The sequence below is a fragment of the Lathyrus oleraceus genome, chromosome 3 (assembly GCF_024323335.1).
Source record: "Lathyrus oleraceus cultivar Zhongwan6 chromosome 3, CAAS_Psat_ZW6_1.0, whole genome shotgun sequence".
In the NCBI taxonomy this organism is placed as follows: Eukaryota; Viridiplantae; Streptophyta; class Magnoliopsida; order Fabales; family Fabaceae; genus Lathyrus; species Lathyrus oleraceus.
This window is the reverse complement of record NC_066581.1, coordinates 46,457,651-46,476,741: the sequence shown is the minus strand read 5'-3', so window position 1 is coordinate 46,476,741 and position 19,091 is coordinate 46,457,651. Positions and strand designations below refer to the sequence as shown.

At 35.0% G+C, this 19,091-nt stretch overlaps 1 long non-coding RNA gene across 1 annotated transcript; it reads right to left on the bottom strand.

The window, feature by feature from the left end:
• Positions 1-17,078: 17,078 nt before the first annotated feature.
• Positions 17,079-18,459, bottom strand: LOC127128906 (uncharacterized). Its single transcript, XR_007806080.1, has 2 exons — positions 17,702-18,459; positions 17,079-17,402 (listed from the first exon to the last, which is right to left on the bottom strand). It is a non-coding gene; the product is annotated as an uncharacterized LOC127128906 (long non-coding RNA).
• Between the last annotated feature and the right edge of the window lie 632 nt (positions 18,460-19,091).

Below are 19,091 nucleotides of genomic sequence, written 5' to 3'. Positions count from 1 at the left end.
TATGGAAAGAAGTGGAGGAAAAAGGATCTACAACATTCCTCCTAGGTCAAAGCGCATAACAGATGTGATAAACCCAACAATCTTCAAACCAAATGTTGAAGGAAACCCATCTAAGAACAAGGAGCTACACCAGAACCTCAGAGTGTGGCTGAAGATTATTCTGGGAACTATCCACCACCGTCCAGCCTCCAACTCTTCTGATTACATTAATGCAGACCAGAAATGCATTTTGTACTGTATTCAGAAGGGTGTGAAGATCAATCTCCCTGCTCTCCTTTTCAGATATCTGAGAGATTCAATCAGAGAGACCAGGAATAACATGAAGCCCAGATCCTACATTCCTCTGGGAAGATTGCTATCTGACGTCTTCATTGAGCATGGACTGGTAGATGAGCTGGAAAAGACCAAGTTGATGGATGATCTGGCAATTGATGTGGGGAAGCCTCTGAATGCCAGAAACCTCAAGAGTATGGGGATAATCAAGAAAATACAAGTCAGGCCAACTCTGGATACAACCTGGGATAGTTTGAAAGATCAGAGGAAGATGCCTCATGGCCTTGCCAGATTCTTCAAGAACGAACCCAGAGACGCTGTTGCTATCTATCTTCAGCGTCTGCTGGATGATGGTATTGACATCTCTGATTTCAGCCTCGATGACTGTCTGGACTCTGAAGAAGATTTAGTCAGATACAAGAGAGGTATTTCTGAAAAGAAGATAGCACCACCAGCAAAGAAGGCCAGACTTGAAGGAGCTTCTGGAAGCGGATCTTCAGCTCCTCTGCAATTTTCTACTGGTAAGTCTGTTCCTCCTGCTACCTCTGAATTCATGATGGCTTCCTCTAATCCTCTCTCTTCACAACCCATTTATACCACCTCTGACATTACACCCTCAATCACCAGAACCTCCCAACCTACATCAGTTCTAAACATAGCAAGAACTTTCATACCTCCCTCTATACCTGCACAAACTCACCAAAGCACCTCATCTTCATCATCCTCAGCACCAGAATCACCCCATATGTTTCCCTCTCATCTGACCCTGAATTTTCTGATCCTGAATCACCAACCATATCCACACTTTACGCTCATAGACTTGCTTCACAACAAACACAAACCACAGAACCTGAAATAACTTCACCACTACAACAAACAACCACCATCCCCTCTGAAACTCAACCCTCTGAAATTCAACCATCTGATCCCCACACCTCTGATATCACCCCACCAAAAATTCCCGCTGCACCTGAAGCAGAATCTGAACCCTTAGACTTAAACCCTCTTTACGCTTCATCCCAATCTTCTGAACCTCAACCTGAACCAGAAATTGAACCAGAACCTCTCACTTTAAATCTCAGCCCTCCAAACTCTCCACCTCACACCTCTGAACCAGAACCCGAACCTGAGCTTTCTAAACCTACCCTTAAGGAAGCCATCTTTATGATTGCAGAGGCTTCAGCTCAAAAGGTTGATTCTCTGGTCACTAACTCTGAAATCAGCGATGATCCTGAATCTGTAAGGACACACTGGAACAGAGTCATTGGCTGGATGACATCTGAGTCCTTTAGGCTGAAGAGCATATCTGAACAAGTCAGAAATGACTACATCAGAAATGCTGAGGCAAGACTCCAGGAGAGACTTGCCAGAGAAGCTGAAGCCAGAAGGCTAGAAGAAGAGAGGTTGGCCAAGGAAGCTGAAGAAGAAGCAAAAAGGCTAGAAGAAGAAAGACTTGCTAAGGAAGCTGAACTCCTAAGGCAAAAGGAAGCTGAAGCCAAGGCTCTGGCAGATGCAGAAGCTCAAGCTGCTGCTGAAGCTGAAGCTCAGCAAGCTTTGACTCTGGGGGAGTCATCTTCTGTGATTCCTACGGTTCTTCAGACTCTGAAAGAACTCAAGCAAGATCAGAATGAACTCCGGGCAAGAATGGACAAGCAAGATACTGTCAACGAAAACATCCAGAACATGCTTGCTATGCTGCTTCAGAGAATGCCTCCGCCTCCGAACCCTTAGGCACTTAGGATTTACTTTGCTTGCCTATTGTTTTTGCTTCTGTCTTCTTTTGACTCTGATGTTTTTCTTGTTCTTTTGAACCTGATGTTTTGTTTGTTGCCTTTGTGCTTCTATCTATGAATTTTAAGTTTTTCTCTTTATCTATTTTTTTTTTCTCTTTACTTATTTTTACTATGTCTTTTTGATTCTGACAAAAAGGGGGAGAAAGTAATTATTAGCTCTGATGAAAATATTGTCTAAAACCATCAAGCATTCTGCAACATTTTTTTTATATAAACAAAATTATTTAACTTGGACTTAAGAAATTGCAGAAAATCTCAGAAACCTCTTTACTTAAGAAACTCTGGTAAGAACTTCAGAACCTCTTTACTTAAGAAACTCTGGTAAGAACTTCAGAAACCTCTTTACTTAAGAAACTCTGGTAAGAACTTCAGAACCTCTGAACTCCCTAGTACTATCTCAGGGGGAGCTTCTGTCTATCTGATCTATTTTTATTCATGTTTCATCTGCTAATTAAAGTTGTTTTGTCATCATCAAAAAGGGGGAGATTGTAAGAACAAAAATTATGATACAACAGATTCCTTGATTTTGATGATAACAATAAGAACAAAAATTGTGATACAACAGATTCCTTGATTTTGATGATAACAAAGGATGAAACCAAAAATGGCACCCTAACGAAAAGTTTCTAAGTGTGCAGGACTCTGATGACATCATCAGATAGAGTACCAGATCAGAAGTATATTATCAAATGATCAGAAGCTCTGAAGAAGAAACAAGTTCAAGAAAGTCAAACTCTGAACTAAACAACAAGTATCAGAAGCATCTGAACAAGAAGTAAGTCCTAGAACCTCTGACTCTGAACAACGCTTTCTGAAGAATCTATTTAGATCAACATCAGAAGCAAGATTCCAAGGTTCTCCAGAAACACAAATACTCTGATTATGGATTTGCTAATCATGAAAGAGTAACGTTGAAGACAAGTAAAGATTTTCAAATGGATTTCCTAATTGAGAAAGAGACGTTAATCTCCAATCTCAATAAAGAAAATACTACTTGTGGTAAGTAGTCATTTCAAGAAGAAAAAGTCATCCTGCATTAGCTAATTATGTGATGGCGTAACTTCATCTCAATATCCACCAGTTTCAACTACTACTTCAACTGATCTATATAAAGGATTGAAAATCAATTTTCAGCAACACACACATACGAGGAAAAATCATACTGAAACATCAACAAGAAAAACACTCTTGCTCTCTATCTTCACGAAGCTTTTGCTTATTACGTGAAAAACTCTTGTTCTTAATTTTGTAATACTTGCTTTCTTAGAAGCACTCTAGTTTACATAAATCCTTCTTCTATTGTTTGTTGATTTCCTCAAGTGACTCTGTGTAGTCTGTATACTTGAGAGGGCTAAGAGATTTTGTATCTTAGACGTTGTTTGTAATCTTTCAAGATTAGTGGATTAAGTCCTTGTTGAAGGCGAAATCACCTTGGCCGGGTGGACTGGAGTAGCTTTGTGTTATAAGCGAACCAGTATAAAATCCTTGTGTGATTTTCAGTTTGAAAAGCGCTTATTTTTCCAAACAATTCAAACCCCCCCTTTCTTGTTTTTCTCACCTTCAATTGGTATCAGAGCTCCGGCTCTGTTATTGATTTTCTAATCAAACACTTAACCGTGTAGAGAGATCCAGTACGAGAAAAACAATGGCCCACTCAAATGAAAGAGATTCCTACAATGCCAAGCCTCCTGTTTTTGATGGAGAAAAATTTGATTACTGGAAAGATAGAATCGAAAGTTTCTTTCTGGGTTATGACGCTGACCTCTGGGACATTGTCACAGATGGATACACACCTCCAGTCTTAAATGGAGCTGAAGTTCCCAGAAGCAAAATGTCAGAAGATCAGAAACGTGTCTTCAAAAATCACCACAAGGCCAAAACAATACTTCTAAATGCTATATCATACAACGAATATGAAAAAATCACCAACAGAGAGACAGCCAAAGATATACTTGACTCTCTGAAGATGACCCATGAAGGAAACTCACAAGTCAAGGAGACGAAGGCTCTGGCGCTTATCCAGAAATATGAAGCCTTCAAAATGGAAGATGACGAAGCTATAGAGGCTATGTTTTCTAGATTTCAAACTCTTATTGCAGGTCTTAAAGTATTAGACAAAGGATACACGACTGCAGATCATGTTAAGAAGATAGTCAGAAGTCTGCCAAAGAAATGGAGACCTATGGTTACTGCTCTAAAGCTGTCAAAGGATCTGAACAATATCAGCCTTGAAGAACTTGTTAGTTCTCTCAGAAGCCATGAGATAGAACTAGAGGAGGATGAGCCTCAGAAAAGGAACAAGTCCGTAGCGCTTAAGTCCAGATCTGAAAGACGGAAGCCTGACAGAACCAAAGCTCTCCAGGCAGAAGCTGAAGATACTGACGATTCTGAACCAGAAGACTCTGATGATGAAGAAGAGTTGTCCCTACTAACCAGAAGAGTCAAGCAACTCTGGAAAAAGAGGAACAACAACTTCAGAAGACCAAGACCCAGAGGGGATCGATCAGAGTCAACTTCAAAAGGTAAAGCTAACAAAGATATTACCTGTTATGAATGTAAAGAAACAGGTCATTACAGAAATGAATGCCCCAAGTTGAAGAAAGACAACCCTAGAAAAGAAAGCTTCAAGAAAAACACCTTCAGAACAAAGAAAGGACTGATGGCTACCTGGGATGACAGTGAATCTGGATCATCAGAATCTGACTCTGATGAACAAGCCAACGTAGCACTCATGGCTACCACATCCAACTGTTCAGACGAAGAATTTGAAGAGGTATTTTCTGAACTTTCTAGATCTGACTTAGAATCATGTTTGTCAGAAACTCTTACCTCTTACCAGAAATTAAAACAAAAGTTTAAAAATATTAAAGGCTGTCTTAAAGAAAAATTTGAAGAGTGTAGTGAACTTGAGATAACAATTCTATCACAAGAAGATACAATCAAATCTTTAATGTTAGAAAGAGATGAAGCAAAAACAAAAAGCTCAGAATTAGAAGAAGCGTTGTCTCAAGCACCACAAACTTCAAATAAAATTATTTATAAATATGAAGAAGCCTTTCAAGAATTTCTGAAGAATGGGATAGATAAGAGTATTATGGCATCCATGATTTATGGAGTAAGTCAGAACAATAAAAGGGGAATTGGGTATGATCCTAAGGAAGATAAAACTTCTACAAGTGATCAAATTAAATCTCCTTTTTCATATCACTACACACACACACACAAGAACACAAATTTAAAAATGCTAGAAGACCCAAAGGTATAAGAAACTCTGGGAAAACTAATCTAAAAGGACCCAAGAGATTCTGGGTACCGAAAGATAAGATTATCTATGTTGCAGATATCCTATGCAGCAAAGTTCAGACACCAGTCATGGTACCTGGACTCTGGATGCTCGCGACACATGACGGGAAGAAAGTCTATGTTCCAAAGTCTGGAACTTAAAGACGCTGGATTTGTAGGCTTCGGAGGAGATCAGAAAGGAAGGATCAGAGGCTCCGGAACTATTGGTAATGGTACTCTTCCCTCTATATCTGATGTTCTTTATGTAGAAGGATTAATGCATAACTTGTTATCCATAAGTCAATTAAGTGATAACGGTTATGATGTAATCTTCAATCAAAAAACATGTAAAGCCATTAATCAAAACGATGGCTCTGTCCTTTTCACAGGCAAGAGGAAAAACAACATTTACAAAATAAATCTTTCTGATTTAAAAAATCAAAATGTTAAATGTCTAATGTCAGTTCACGAAGAGCAATGGGTATGGCATAGACGCTTAGGCCACATTAGCATGAGGAAACTTTCTCAGCTAACTAAACTTGAGTTAGTCAGAGGCCTACCTAAACTGAAGTTTTCTTCAGATGCTCTGTGTGAAGCTTGTCAAAAAGGAAAATTTTCAAAAACATCTTTTAAAAAGAAAAATGTTGTTTCTACCTCTAAGCCTCTGGAACTTCTTCACATTGACTTATTTGGTCCTGTGAAAACAGCATCAGTTAATGGAAAGAAGTATGGACTTGTCATTGTTGATGATTACAGTCGCTGGACATGGGTAAAATTCCTAAAGCACAAGAGTGAGTCTCACTCTGTATTCACAAGTTTCTGTTCCAAAGTGCAAAAAGAGTTTGACTCTAAAATTATTAGAGTCAGAAGTGATCATGGTGGAGAATTTGAAAACAAAGATTTTGAAGAATTATTTGATTCTAATGGAATATCCCATGATTTCTCCTGCCCTAGAACTCCACAACAAAATGGAGTTGTAGAGAGGAAGAATAGGACACTCCAAGAGATGGCCAGAACCATGATCAATGAAACTAATGTAGCAAAGCACTTTTGGGCAGAAGCTGTAAATACAGTGTGTTACATTCAGAATAGAATCTCTATAAGACCTATTCTAGAAAAGACTCCCTATGAACTGTGTAAAGGAAGAAAACCCAACATCTCATATTTTCATCCTTTTGGATGCTCTTGTTTTATATTAAATACTAAAGAACATCTGAACAAGTTTGATTCCAAAGCACATAAAGGTATTATGTTAGGATACTCAGAACGCTCTAAAGGCTATAGAGTATACAACACTGAAACCAAAATTGTGGAGGAATCAATTCATGTCAGATTTGATGATAAGCTTGACCCTGAAAAGTCAAAGCTAGTTGAAAAGTTTGCAGATTTGGAAATCACTCTTGTAGAATCTGAGAAAACTCCAGAAGCAACTGTCACTCAAGACTCTGAAGAAATTAAATCTCCAAAAATTCCAAGGAAAGTTAAAAGTCGTATTAACGTATCTGAAGATTTGATTTTGGGAAACAAAGATGAACCTGTTAGAACCAGATCTACCTTCAGAACTTCTGAAGATATTCCTCTGGGACTAGTGTCTTTGATTGAGCCTACGTCCTGTGATGAAGCTCTTCAAGATAACGATTGGGTGGCAGCTATGCAAGAAGAATTAGATCAATTCTCAAAGAATGATGTCTGGGATCTCGTTCCTAAACCCAGAGGCACTCATGTCATTGGAACCAGATGGGTTTTCAGAAACAAGCTGAACGAGAAAGGAGAAGTTGTCAGAAACAAAGCACGACTGGTAGCTCAAGGTTATAGTCAACAAGAAGGTATTGATTATAATGAAACTTTTGCTCCAGTCGCGAGGTTAGAATCTATTCGTCTTCTTGTATCTTTTGCTATTAATCATTCTATCAAATTATACCAAATGGATGTCAAGAGTGCATTTCTTAATGGTTATATTTCAGAAGAAGTGTATGTCAATCAACCTCCAGGTTTTGAAAATTCAAACTTTCCAGAACATGTTTTTAAACTTAAGAAATCCTTATATGGACTTAAACAAGCTCCCAGAGCTTGGTATGAACGCTTAAGCAATTTTCTTCTGGAACAAAATTTTATCAGAGGGAAAGTTGATTCTACACTCTTCTGTAAAAACCTTAATAATGATCTCATGATATGCCAGATTTATGTTGATGATATTATTTTTGGTTCTGCTAATATCTCTGTTTGCCAAGAATTTTCTAAGTTAATGCAGGCAGAATTTGAAATGAGTTTAATGCAAGAATTAAAGTTCTTTCTGGGAATTCAAATTAATCAAACTCCAGAAGTCACGTACGTCCATCAAAGTAAATATATTAAAGACGTTCTGAAGAAGTTTGATATGACTGAATGCAACTCTGCAAAAACTCCCATGCACCCAACTTGCATTCTGGAAAAGGAAGAGGTAAGCAACAAGGTTTGTCAGAAGCTCTATCGAGGTATGATAGGCTCTCTCCTCTATCTGACTGCTACTCGTCCTGATATTCTCTTTAGTGTCTGTCTTTGTGCCAGATTCTAGTCAGATCCTAGAGAATCTCATTTAACAGCAGTTAAAAGAATTCTTAAGTATCTGAAAGGAACTCCTAACCTGGGCCTGATGTATGAGAAAACATCAGAGTATAGACTCTCGGGTTATTGTGATGCAGATTATGCAGGAGATAGAATAGAACGAAAAAGCACATCTGGGAATTGCCAGCTTCTGGGAAACAATCTAATCTCCTGGGCTAGCAAAAGACAGTCAACTATTGCTCTATCAACTGCAGAAGCAGAATACATCTCAGCATCACTGTGCACAACTCAGATGCTCTGGATGAAGCATCAGCTAGAAGATCTTCAGATATTTGAGAGTAACATTCCTATCTTTTGTGATAATACTGCTGCTATTTGTTTAAGTAAGAATCCCATTCTACATTCCAGAGCCAAACACATAGAAATAAAACATCATTTTATCAGAGACTATGTTCAGAAAGGAATAGTAACATTGAAGTTCATTGATACAGAACATCAATGGGCAGATATCTTTACTAAGCCTCTAGCTGAAGATAGATTTCTTTTTATCTTAGAAAATCTGAATATTAAAAATTGCCCTGAGTGAAAAATGGCTCTGAAAAATGTAAAATGTGACTCTGATGTAAACAAATGTACTTCTGCCTCTGACTCTGATACTTCTACCAAGTTAAGAAGATATCTGAGTTAGAAATCTTCAGAAACCAATCCTTTGGTATTCCTGAAGATCAGATACATCAACACGTGGAGCTCTAAACGTCTAACCCTAGAACTTCTAGACAGCTGTCAAAAGAAATCAAAGGTCAGATCGTTTGAAATCTCCTAGAGCAGTGTGCGTACTGTTGGGATTAGACATTCATTTATTAGCTGTAATCATTTTTCCCCCCAAACGTGCTATTTGATTTTTGTGCTAACGCTGGAATGTGTGTCGTTTTGCATGTTTTTTACTTAGAGTATATAAACACTTTCTCTCACTTTTCACACTTATCACTCTCACTCACTCTAAAACCCTAAACCCTATCTCAAAGCATTCTCTGCAAGTTCTTCATCAATCTTCATCTTCTTCTTCATGGATGCTCAACAACAAGAAGTTTTTAACTTCTCTCAACAGATGGAATCAAGTTCTAATCCCCAAACCTCAAACACTCAAACACCAACGGTTACTGGTGTCACCATAACCCCTGTTTACAAAGAACCTCACGTTCTTGACCGTGAACGCCACATTAACCTTTCAACCCCCTTTGAAGGCTTGGATGTGTTGTGCGAATCGTTGGTTGATTTCGACAACCTAAGAAGAAATCGCGTTGATCTAACTGGAGAACTGCGTCAACAAGGGTGGGAGAACTATTTCCAAAGGTTGTATGGTCCAATTTACCCACTTCTGGTCAAGGAGTTCTGGAGACATGCAGATGCAGATGACAACTTCATCGTCTCATTTGTTCTGGGAGTGAAGATAGTTATCACAGAAGGATCCATTGCCTCTCTGTTGAATATGGAAAGAAGTGGAGGAAAAAGGATCTACAACATTCCTCCTAGGTCAAAGCGCATAACAGATGTGATAAACCCAACAATCTTCAAACCAAATGTTGAAGGAAACCCATCTAAGAACAAGGAGCTACACCAGAACCTCAGAGTGTGGCTGAAGATTATTCTGGGAACTATCCACCACCGTCCAGCCTCCAACTCTTCTGATTACATTAATGCAGACCAGAAATGCATTCTGTACTGTATTCAGAAGGGTGTGAAGATCAATCTCCCTGCTCTCCTTTTCAGATATCTGAGAGATTCAATCAGAGAGACCAGGAATAACATGAAGCCCAGATCCTACATTCCTCTGGGAAGATTGCTATCTGACGTCTTCATTGAGCATGGACTGGTAGATGAGCTGGAAAAGACCAAGTTGATGGATGATCTGGCAATTGATGTGGGGAAGCCTCTGAATGCCAGAAACCTCAAGAGTATGGGGATAATCAAGAAAATACAAGTCAGGCCAACTCTGGATACAACCTGGGATAGTTTGAAAGATCAGAGGAAGATGCCTCATGGCCTTGCTAGATTCTTCAAGAACGAACCCAGAGACGCTGTTGCTATCTATCTTCAGCGTCTGCTGGATGATGGTATTGACATCTCTGAAGGAGATCACTTTCATGTGCTCATTCAACACTTTTACTTATCGAAGATTCTTCTTTGATCCTGGAATACAAGGAAAATGCACTAATCAAAATTTCAAGGTCAATCGACAATATCCAAAGCTACTCCATGAGAACCCGACTTTGGAAGAAGATATTGTAGAAGAGCTCTCTTTGGGAAATGCTGCTTATGCAATCATTTATCTGCCTTGACTCCTCGGGTGTGTTCTTTCCTTTCTCTCACTCTTATTTTATATTTATGCTCTTTCATTGAGAACTATGTTTTAAGTGTTGGGGAGAGAACCATTTATTTGTTTTGTTTTCAGTTTTTCTCTATTTTGGTTTTGGTTTGCTTTCTTAAAAAAAATTGCATGCTTTTTTCTTTGATTTTTGAGTTACAATTATGAGTATTTTTCTTAGTTCTCTTGACTAAAGTCTTGTGGTGTGATGTGAAAAAATTGTTGTGCATTTTTAGTATGATAGATAGGACTAAACTCTAAATTTTATATCATTTGTGGTAGATCAATTAACCTTGTGAGATTTTGAGCCTTATATGGATAACATACAAAAATTCATCTCTTTCTTTCTTGTGTGATTCACTCATGTCTGTTAGTCTCTAGAACTTGAATTGACTCTTGTTGATGTTGTTGTTTACTTGTGCACACTGATATGATAAAGACAGTTTTGTTTTTTGTTTTTTAGCCAGTTAGCCAAGAAGCCAACCCTGAAATAATATCATCCCTTGTTTGAAACCCCCTTGATCCTATTATCCTTTTTTTGTTTAAAACTCATTACAAACCGAGAAGTGAAAAACAATGTTATATCACCCTATTTAAAGGGTTGAAAGAGTTTTGTTTGGAGTTGTGTGGGGTTGAATAATTATGTTTGTAATATTTCAGAAGTTGGTAGAAAAAGAAAAAAAATAGAAAAGAAAATAAATGAATGAAAAAAAAATAGAAGGATGTATACATGTCAATACACACTCCTTATGAAAAAAAAATGAAAAAAAAGAGAAAGGAGAAGAAAAAAATGAATGAAAACAGTTACTATAGAGTTGTTGAAGTGAATGAAATATTTCGTAAATTGAACTCCCACAGTTTCTTTCAAATCTCTTTTGTCTCTTTGAATTTTACCTAGTACCCCTTAGGATTTATCTCACCCTTACCTTGGTCACATTATAACCAAATAAAAGTTCTTTTGATCGTTGTGTGCATGTATTTAAATTGTGGATGTTAGAGTCTTTTCAAGCTTATGATAGTACTAACTTTCAGGTTGTTCTTTGAGTGTAAACAGTTAACCTAAGCACTTAAGAGTTGAGTGAATTTTATCTTGTGAGGACCTTACTACTTTTGGAGGTACTCTTTGGTAATCTATTTTCCTATCTTCTTTGAATGTCACAAGAAGTTGCTCACTAACACCATATTCTTGAAGTTTAGACTTAGAATTATGCTTGTACCTTGTATCTTGATAAACTTTAGAATTGCATGTTTTGTTTGTTCTTGTTTTTTTCTGTTTTAAGTTTTGAATTTATAATTTTGCTCGGAGTGCAAAAGTTCAAGTGTGGGAGAATTTGATCAATGTATTTTGATACATATTCTTCTACTATTCTTCTTAGGCAACTCTATAGTTTATTTCATTATTTTTACTATTTTAGTGTGTTTTTATATTTAAGTTTATTTTTTATTTTATTTTATTTTCGTACTTTATTTTCAGCATAAATAGTTATTTCATACCTTGTTAGTATTTAGATCATAACTTGAGCTATGAGGATCAGATTGATGCGTTCTAATATGAGTTGGAAAGCTGAGAGGATAAGATAAAAGTTTCATGTTGAAGTCAAAAGTTGATTCTAAGTGAAGGAGGTTCGAATAATTCGTTGAAGTTCCAGACTTAATTAAAATAGTTAGTTTGGACTAGTTTTTGTAATTTTCGGTTCGGATCCTATAAGGGCCCGAATTTACCTTTTATTATATTAGGTCTTTCACTACTATAGTAATCCTATTCTGAATTTTGATGATACAATATTTCTTAGAAGATTTCATGGAGAACTAAAGTTCACAAGGTTGATCTGTTGTAATCGGTTTCCGCCGATACTTTGAGGTTTCTTAATTTTCAATCAAATATTTTTTCCCTTTCAATATTGTGTTCTATATCTTGTATGCTTTATTCAAGTTCTATAGAATATGTGTTGATTAATTTTGATTGATATATGTTCATATAATCACATTTGCTTAATTCGCATGTGCTTAATCTGTTTGCTTAATTCAGAATCTGTTTGCTTAATTCAGAAATTAGGAACACATATCATATATTAGTATTAATGCACTTGTTATTGTTACTGTAATTGAAAAGGGATTAGAATCCGCTTAGGGCATGAAAATTATATTAACCAATGATAAGTTAGGAAACCAAATCAGTAGATCAACTTATTTTATAATCACTTTTCATAATCACTTTTTATAATCACTTATTCTAAATCGAATCTAAACTCCCCCTATTTTGTTTTCATACTTGGTTAATTTGCCAAGAGTCATTGCGATACGATACTCGAGGTATCGCTTTCTGTTTACTATATATTATTACTCGTTTTTGACCCGTGTGCGACAGCGGATCAAATTAATGTGTCGAAATGTCGAAGCATGTTGTTTCACACAAAATTTTGACTTAGGCTTATTTTAGTAGTGTTAACTATTTTGGGTTTTTATAGTTTTGGGCTTTGGCTTGAGGTCCAAGTTAACCTAAATCTATAAATAGAGGGAGTAACCCTTATTTTTGTAAAGAAGTGAATATAGTATTCATAACATTTGTAATTCACAGTATTTTGTAATTGCAAAGTGAATAAGAAGTTTTCAATAGTGTGTGGACAGAGAGAAACTCTGCATAATTTAATTTTTCTTCTCCTTTATCATTCTTTACACTCTTTCTTTCTCCATTGTTCTTTCTTTTCATTGTTATTATATGGGTGATGACAATCTTGTTCATCAAGATTGATTGAAATTCTCCATAGGTTTTGGTGGATTTTTAACAATAAACTTATTTAAAAAATCAGTTGAGAAAACTATTTATGTTAATGACTTACAAGAAGAAATTAAGAATTTAAAAAATGAAATTCAAACTCTAAAAATTCGGGATGATGAGATAGAACTTAAACTTTTAGAATTACAAGGTCACATGATCATTCAAAATCAACATATGTTATCCTCTTCTAGTAAGAAACATGAGGAAACTAATGAAGAAGTTATTGTTTCAACCAATGAAGATCCTTATATCAATACAATAGAAAAGATGATATCTCACGAATGGTATAGTAAAATGAATCTTATTATTTAAGATAATTTTTTTGAACTAGTTGCTTTAATAGACCCAGGGGCAGATTTAAATTGCATTCAAGAAGGGTTAATCCCAACCCAGTATTATGAGAAAACCAAAGAATCCTTACGAGGAGCTAATGATAACAGATTACATATGTCATATAAATTATCCAACGCTAAGATCTCTAAAGATCAAATCTGTTATAAAACTTCTTTTCTTCTAGTTAAAAATATTCAAGAAGTTATTATTATAGGAACCCCTTTCCTGGCTTTAATTTATCATTCTATCGTTGATAACCTAGCTATAACTACTAATGCTTTAGGTCGTGAAGTTAAGTTTGAATTTTTAGACCAACATAGGATTATAGATCTTAACTCTGTCCAGAGTAAAGATATATCTTTTATTAATATTATTAATAATAAAAGAAAACATGTTAATTTCATAACAAAGAAATATATTTTAAAAGGATACAAGGACAGTTGCAATCTTCCCGTGTTCAAGAAAAAATTAAAATTATGCAAAATAAGATTACTAAAGATCTTTGTTTAGAACGGCCTAATGACTTTAGTAAAAGGAAAATACATACTATTTCTTTGCCTTATGAGCCCGACTTTAAAGAAAAAGATATTCCAACTAAAGTCATGCCTATATAGACGAATAAACAACATTTAGATTATTGTAAAAAATAAATACAAGATTATTTCGAAAAAGCTTTAATTAGGCCAAGTAAGTCTCCTTGGAGCTGCTCTGCGTTTTATGTTGTTAATGTTGCTGAATTAGAAAGAGATAGTCTCCGATTAGTAATAAACTACAAAACTTTAAACAAAGTTTTATAATGGATTATGTATCATATACCTAATAAAAAAAGATTTAATTAACAAATTACATCATATAAGTATATTTTCTAAATTTTACCTTAAATCTGGATATTATCAAATTCAATTAGAAGAAATCAATAAATATAGGTCCGCTTTTGTAGTATACCCTTTGGGCACTATGAATGAATTTTTTTCCCTTAGGGCTTAAAAACGCCCTCTCAAAAATTCAAAATACAATGAATTCTATTTTTGATGATTACTCTCACATTACTATAGTCTACTTAGATGATATTTTAGTTTTCTCAAACTCCATTAATCAACATTTACAACACCTTAATCGGTTATATGAAATAATTAAAGATAATGGTTTAGTTTTGTCCGAAGAGAAATTAAACTTATTTCAAAGTAAAGTAGGATTTTTGGATTTTGGTATTAGTTCGTGCATGTACACCCCTATTAGTAGGTCCTTAGAATTTGTTAGTAAATTCCCAGACGAATTAGAAGACAAAACTCAGTTACAAAGGTTTTTAGGCTGTCTTAATTATGTTTCAGACTTTATTCCTAATCTTAGAACTATTTGTCTTCCTTTATTTAAGAGACTTAGAAAGAATCCCCCATCTTCCATGACCAAAAGTGTCACCCAATTAAAACAAATAGTTAAGATATTACCTTGCCTAGGAATCTTTGATCCAAATGCTAATCTTATTATTGAAACAGATGCCTAAAAACTAGATTTGGTGGCATATTAAAACAACTACTTCCGGGCAAGGATAAGGAACAAGTTGTCAGATATTACTCTGGAACATGGTCTTCAGCCCAATTAAATTATAGTACTATTAAGTAAGAGATTTTAGCCATTATTTTATGTATTACCAAATTTCAAGATGATTTATTTTCAAAATCATTTTTATTAAAAACAGTCTGCAAAGCTGCTAAGAGCGTTTTAAAGAAAGATGTTAAAAATTTGGTTTCAAAATATATTTTTGCTAGATGGAAATCTTTGCCATCATGTTTTGATTTTGAAATAAAACATATTTGAGGAATTAAAAAAAATTTACCAAATTTTTTAACTCGAGAATTTTTACAGGGTAAAAAGGAGCAAGAAATAGAATGATCCCATAGATAATTATGGACCTCCATTATCATCAAATAATAAAGACATAATTTTATAATCACCTTCATATATTACAAAGAATACTTCTCCAATACCTTCTTCCCCCGGACCTTTGATTAAGCTTGCATTATCATCTCCATTATCTTTTACTCAGAGAATTACTACTTCCCCGTCTTCTCAAAATAAATCCACTTCAAAATTAGCTTTTTACACTCCTCATGTCGTATCCTAAAATTTGTCCTCCCCTTTTTACTTTTCATCTGACCTGAATTTATCTGTGCATATTCATACTTCATTCATACGCATTCACGCTGATATTGGTTAATCCATATATTCAAAGCTGGTAACTGATTGAAACCTTATCTGACCTGAATTTATCTGTGCATATTCATACTTCATTCATACGCATTCACGCTGATATTGGTTAATCCATATATTCAAAGCTGGTAACTGATTGAAACCTTAATCTAATACAAACGGTTGATTGAGGTCATTGGTTGACTTTCTGGTCAACCATTCGACCAAAGTCAACCATTCATCCATTTTGTATCTCAACTTTAGTAACATTGATCATCCTTCATGTCCGTTCGACTCATTTCATTCATTATGTCCACCTAGGTCTTATGATCGATCCCACATGGGTTTTTATTTCAAATTAATCTTAATTAGAGTTTGATTCTTTAATCAGATTCTTTTATTTCATTTTTAAATGACTCTTTATTTTCAAATTAAATTTTTAATTGATTGTGAAATCTCAATTTGATTTTTAATTGATTTTAAATTGGTTTGGATTTAATTAAATTTTAGATTTTTTTATTTGATTTTAATATCAAATTAATGGTAATTTTAATTTAACTTTAGATTTTGCTAAGTTGAATTTAATTAAATTAGTTTGATTAATTTTAATTGGATGTTAGATTAAACTGATTTTAATACAATAATCCAAATAATACATTTCAATCTCATATCCATGTCCACTTTCATAATAACCAATGTCCGAAAATTTTACCTTATACCCCTACATTTATCCTTATACCCCTACATTTTATAAAAAATATCTATTTTATCCTTATATATTTTAAATAATTTATCATTTTATTTTTTAAATATTTTTTAAATTTTATTTTACATACCGGAAGACTTTGTAAAAGAATTCCGGTAGTCATTTTTCACGTATTTTTCAAACTTTTTTTTGTGTACCGGAAGTCTTTACAAAAGAGTTCCGGTACACAAAAATTGACTACCGGAACTCTTTTACAAAGTCTTCCGGTATAAAAAAAAAATCAAAAAATGTTTGAAAAATGAATACCGGAACTCTTTTGTAAAGTCTTCCGGTTCACAAAAATTGATTACCGGAACTCTTTTGCAAAGTCTTCCGGTACACAAAAATTGTTTTAAAAAAATATTTGAAAATGACTACCGGAACTCTTTTGTAAAGTCTTACGGTACATAAAATTTGACTACCGGAACTCTTTTGCAAAGTCTTCCGGTACACACAAAAAATGTTAAAAAAATATTTGAAAAATGACTACCGGAACTCTTTTACAAAGTCTTCCGGTACACAAAAATTGACTACCGGAACTCTTTTGCAAAGTCTTCCGGTACATAAAAAAAATATTAAAAAAATACTTGAAAAATGACTACCGGAACTCTTTTGCAAAGTCTTCCGGTACACAAAAATAAAATTTTAAAAATATTTAAAAAATAAAATAATAAATTAATTAAAAATATATAAGGATAAAATTGGTATTTTTTATAAAATGTAGGGGTGGAAGGATAAATGTAGGGGTATGAGGTAAAATTTTCCCAATGTCCATATCCAAAAGTCCATTGTGACAACCCAATATACATTTACTAAAAACCAATTCAATTTAAATCCAAAACCAATCAAGGTCCAATATTACATCAAAATAAAATAGAAGTACATTGGGTCACCATTCTAGGCCCAAGCCCATTTCCATCACCAAGTAATACCAGAACAAGGAAACTGAAGAAACAAACGGAGCAATCGCTTGCTGCAACACGACGTGTAGGAAACGAGACCAAAACGCAGGTGACGGTGGCAATATCAAAACGACGACGATGCAAACTCCAAACGCGAAATGCACGAACCAACAACAGCAAACCAATTTCCAACTACCTGCAGAATGAAGATTACAACAGAACTTCAAAGCCGCAACAGAAATTTCAATCCATAATCATAAACGAAACCAATCCAATCTAACAAACTGCAACTAACCAATCTAACAAACTTCAAGTAACAACATTGTAACTCCTAACAGATTTACACAAAGATTTTTAACGGAAGCTAACCGATCTAACAGATTTAAAATGTATACAAGCTGGTACTGTGATCTACTTGCGGAGATTTTTCATTTTTCTACAGAATTGACACTACAACTCTCACAATTACATGAATCTTCATCACTATCACTTCACCTTCTTCCTCTTTCCGAATAACCACCATGGCACAACCAGCTTCTCGCCGTCTTCTTCCTCCTTCTCCAACCATCACCCTAACAGAACCCTGCAAAGCCAAACAGAACATTGTTTCACCCTTCCATAACAGAAATCAGAGGAAGGAAGAAAGATCGCAACAACCACGCATCATGGTAACAACAACAGAATCCTAATCATCCACATCACACGCGAAGAAGAGAGAAGAAGAATAAGTGTACGTCGGAGTCGAAGAAGGAGCATACAAAGAAGGAGGTCGTACATGTTTTCACCGTCGCGTCGGAACCGGTAAGTTTAGCTTTAATCCATGATTAACTTCTTTTTTTAATTGCGAGAATAGAATGGTTCGAGTTAAATTCTCGATGCTCCACAAGGTCGAATCAATCCGCGAGGCGAAAGATGTCGAAACGAACGCGGTGTTATGGAGATGATGTTGCTGAAGCTTGAAGCGCGACTTAGGATGCGAAGATGACGTCGTCTTGACACGATGGTGTTAAAGAATCCAGACCGCGATGATCTATGACAACACAATGCATAAGGCCGCCGTGACCACAACTCTGGAACACGACGGCGGTGAACGCACAATCGACGAATCCGGCGCGAGGGATGAATTGTGACGAAGAGGCGAACGACATTTGTGATGAAAGCAAGATCAATTTGCATAAGCGCTTTTTCATGCAGCTTATAGAGATAATTGGTTTGCTGATGGAGTTTTCAGGCTTGGATTCAATTTGGGCCTATGGCCCAAGCAGGTTCTTTGGCCTCATTGCACCACTCAACATGACCTAACTTGCGCCCCCGTTTTCTACTTGCTTCATTATGTGCTTCCTTATTTTTTAATCCTTTTAATTATCATCTTAATCAACCTCTCCTTTTTAATTGCTGAGTTTGTTTTTGTTCATTAAATTTAATCAGTAGAATAATTAAATTAATTGTATTAATTGGATTAACTAGATACTAATTAGGTTAATAAAGTTAGAAATTTAGATTAAATTAGGATTTTAGATTAATTGGTTAGATTTAGATGTAATTAGAATTCTAGAACTACTTAGGTTTTTAGAATTTGATTAGGTTATAAAATCTAAATTAAATAGGCTTAAGTTATGAATAGGATAAATAGATTTTAAATTTTTAAAAAATTAGAGTTAACGAGGTTAGTAATTTTGATTAGATTTGAATTAGAATTTTAATCATATTGACCATTTTGCCCTTAGGGCCTAAAATCTTGATTTTTTTTATGCATGTTCCCTTAGCTTAGGGTTTTAATTAAAATTGTCTAATATCACTTAGTTAATTTAATAATATTATTATATATAATTCAACTATTATTTTAATCCCATTGATTAACGTTGACTAAAGGATACTTTGGTTA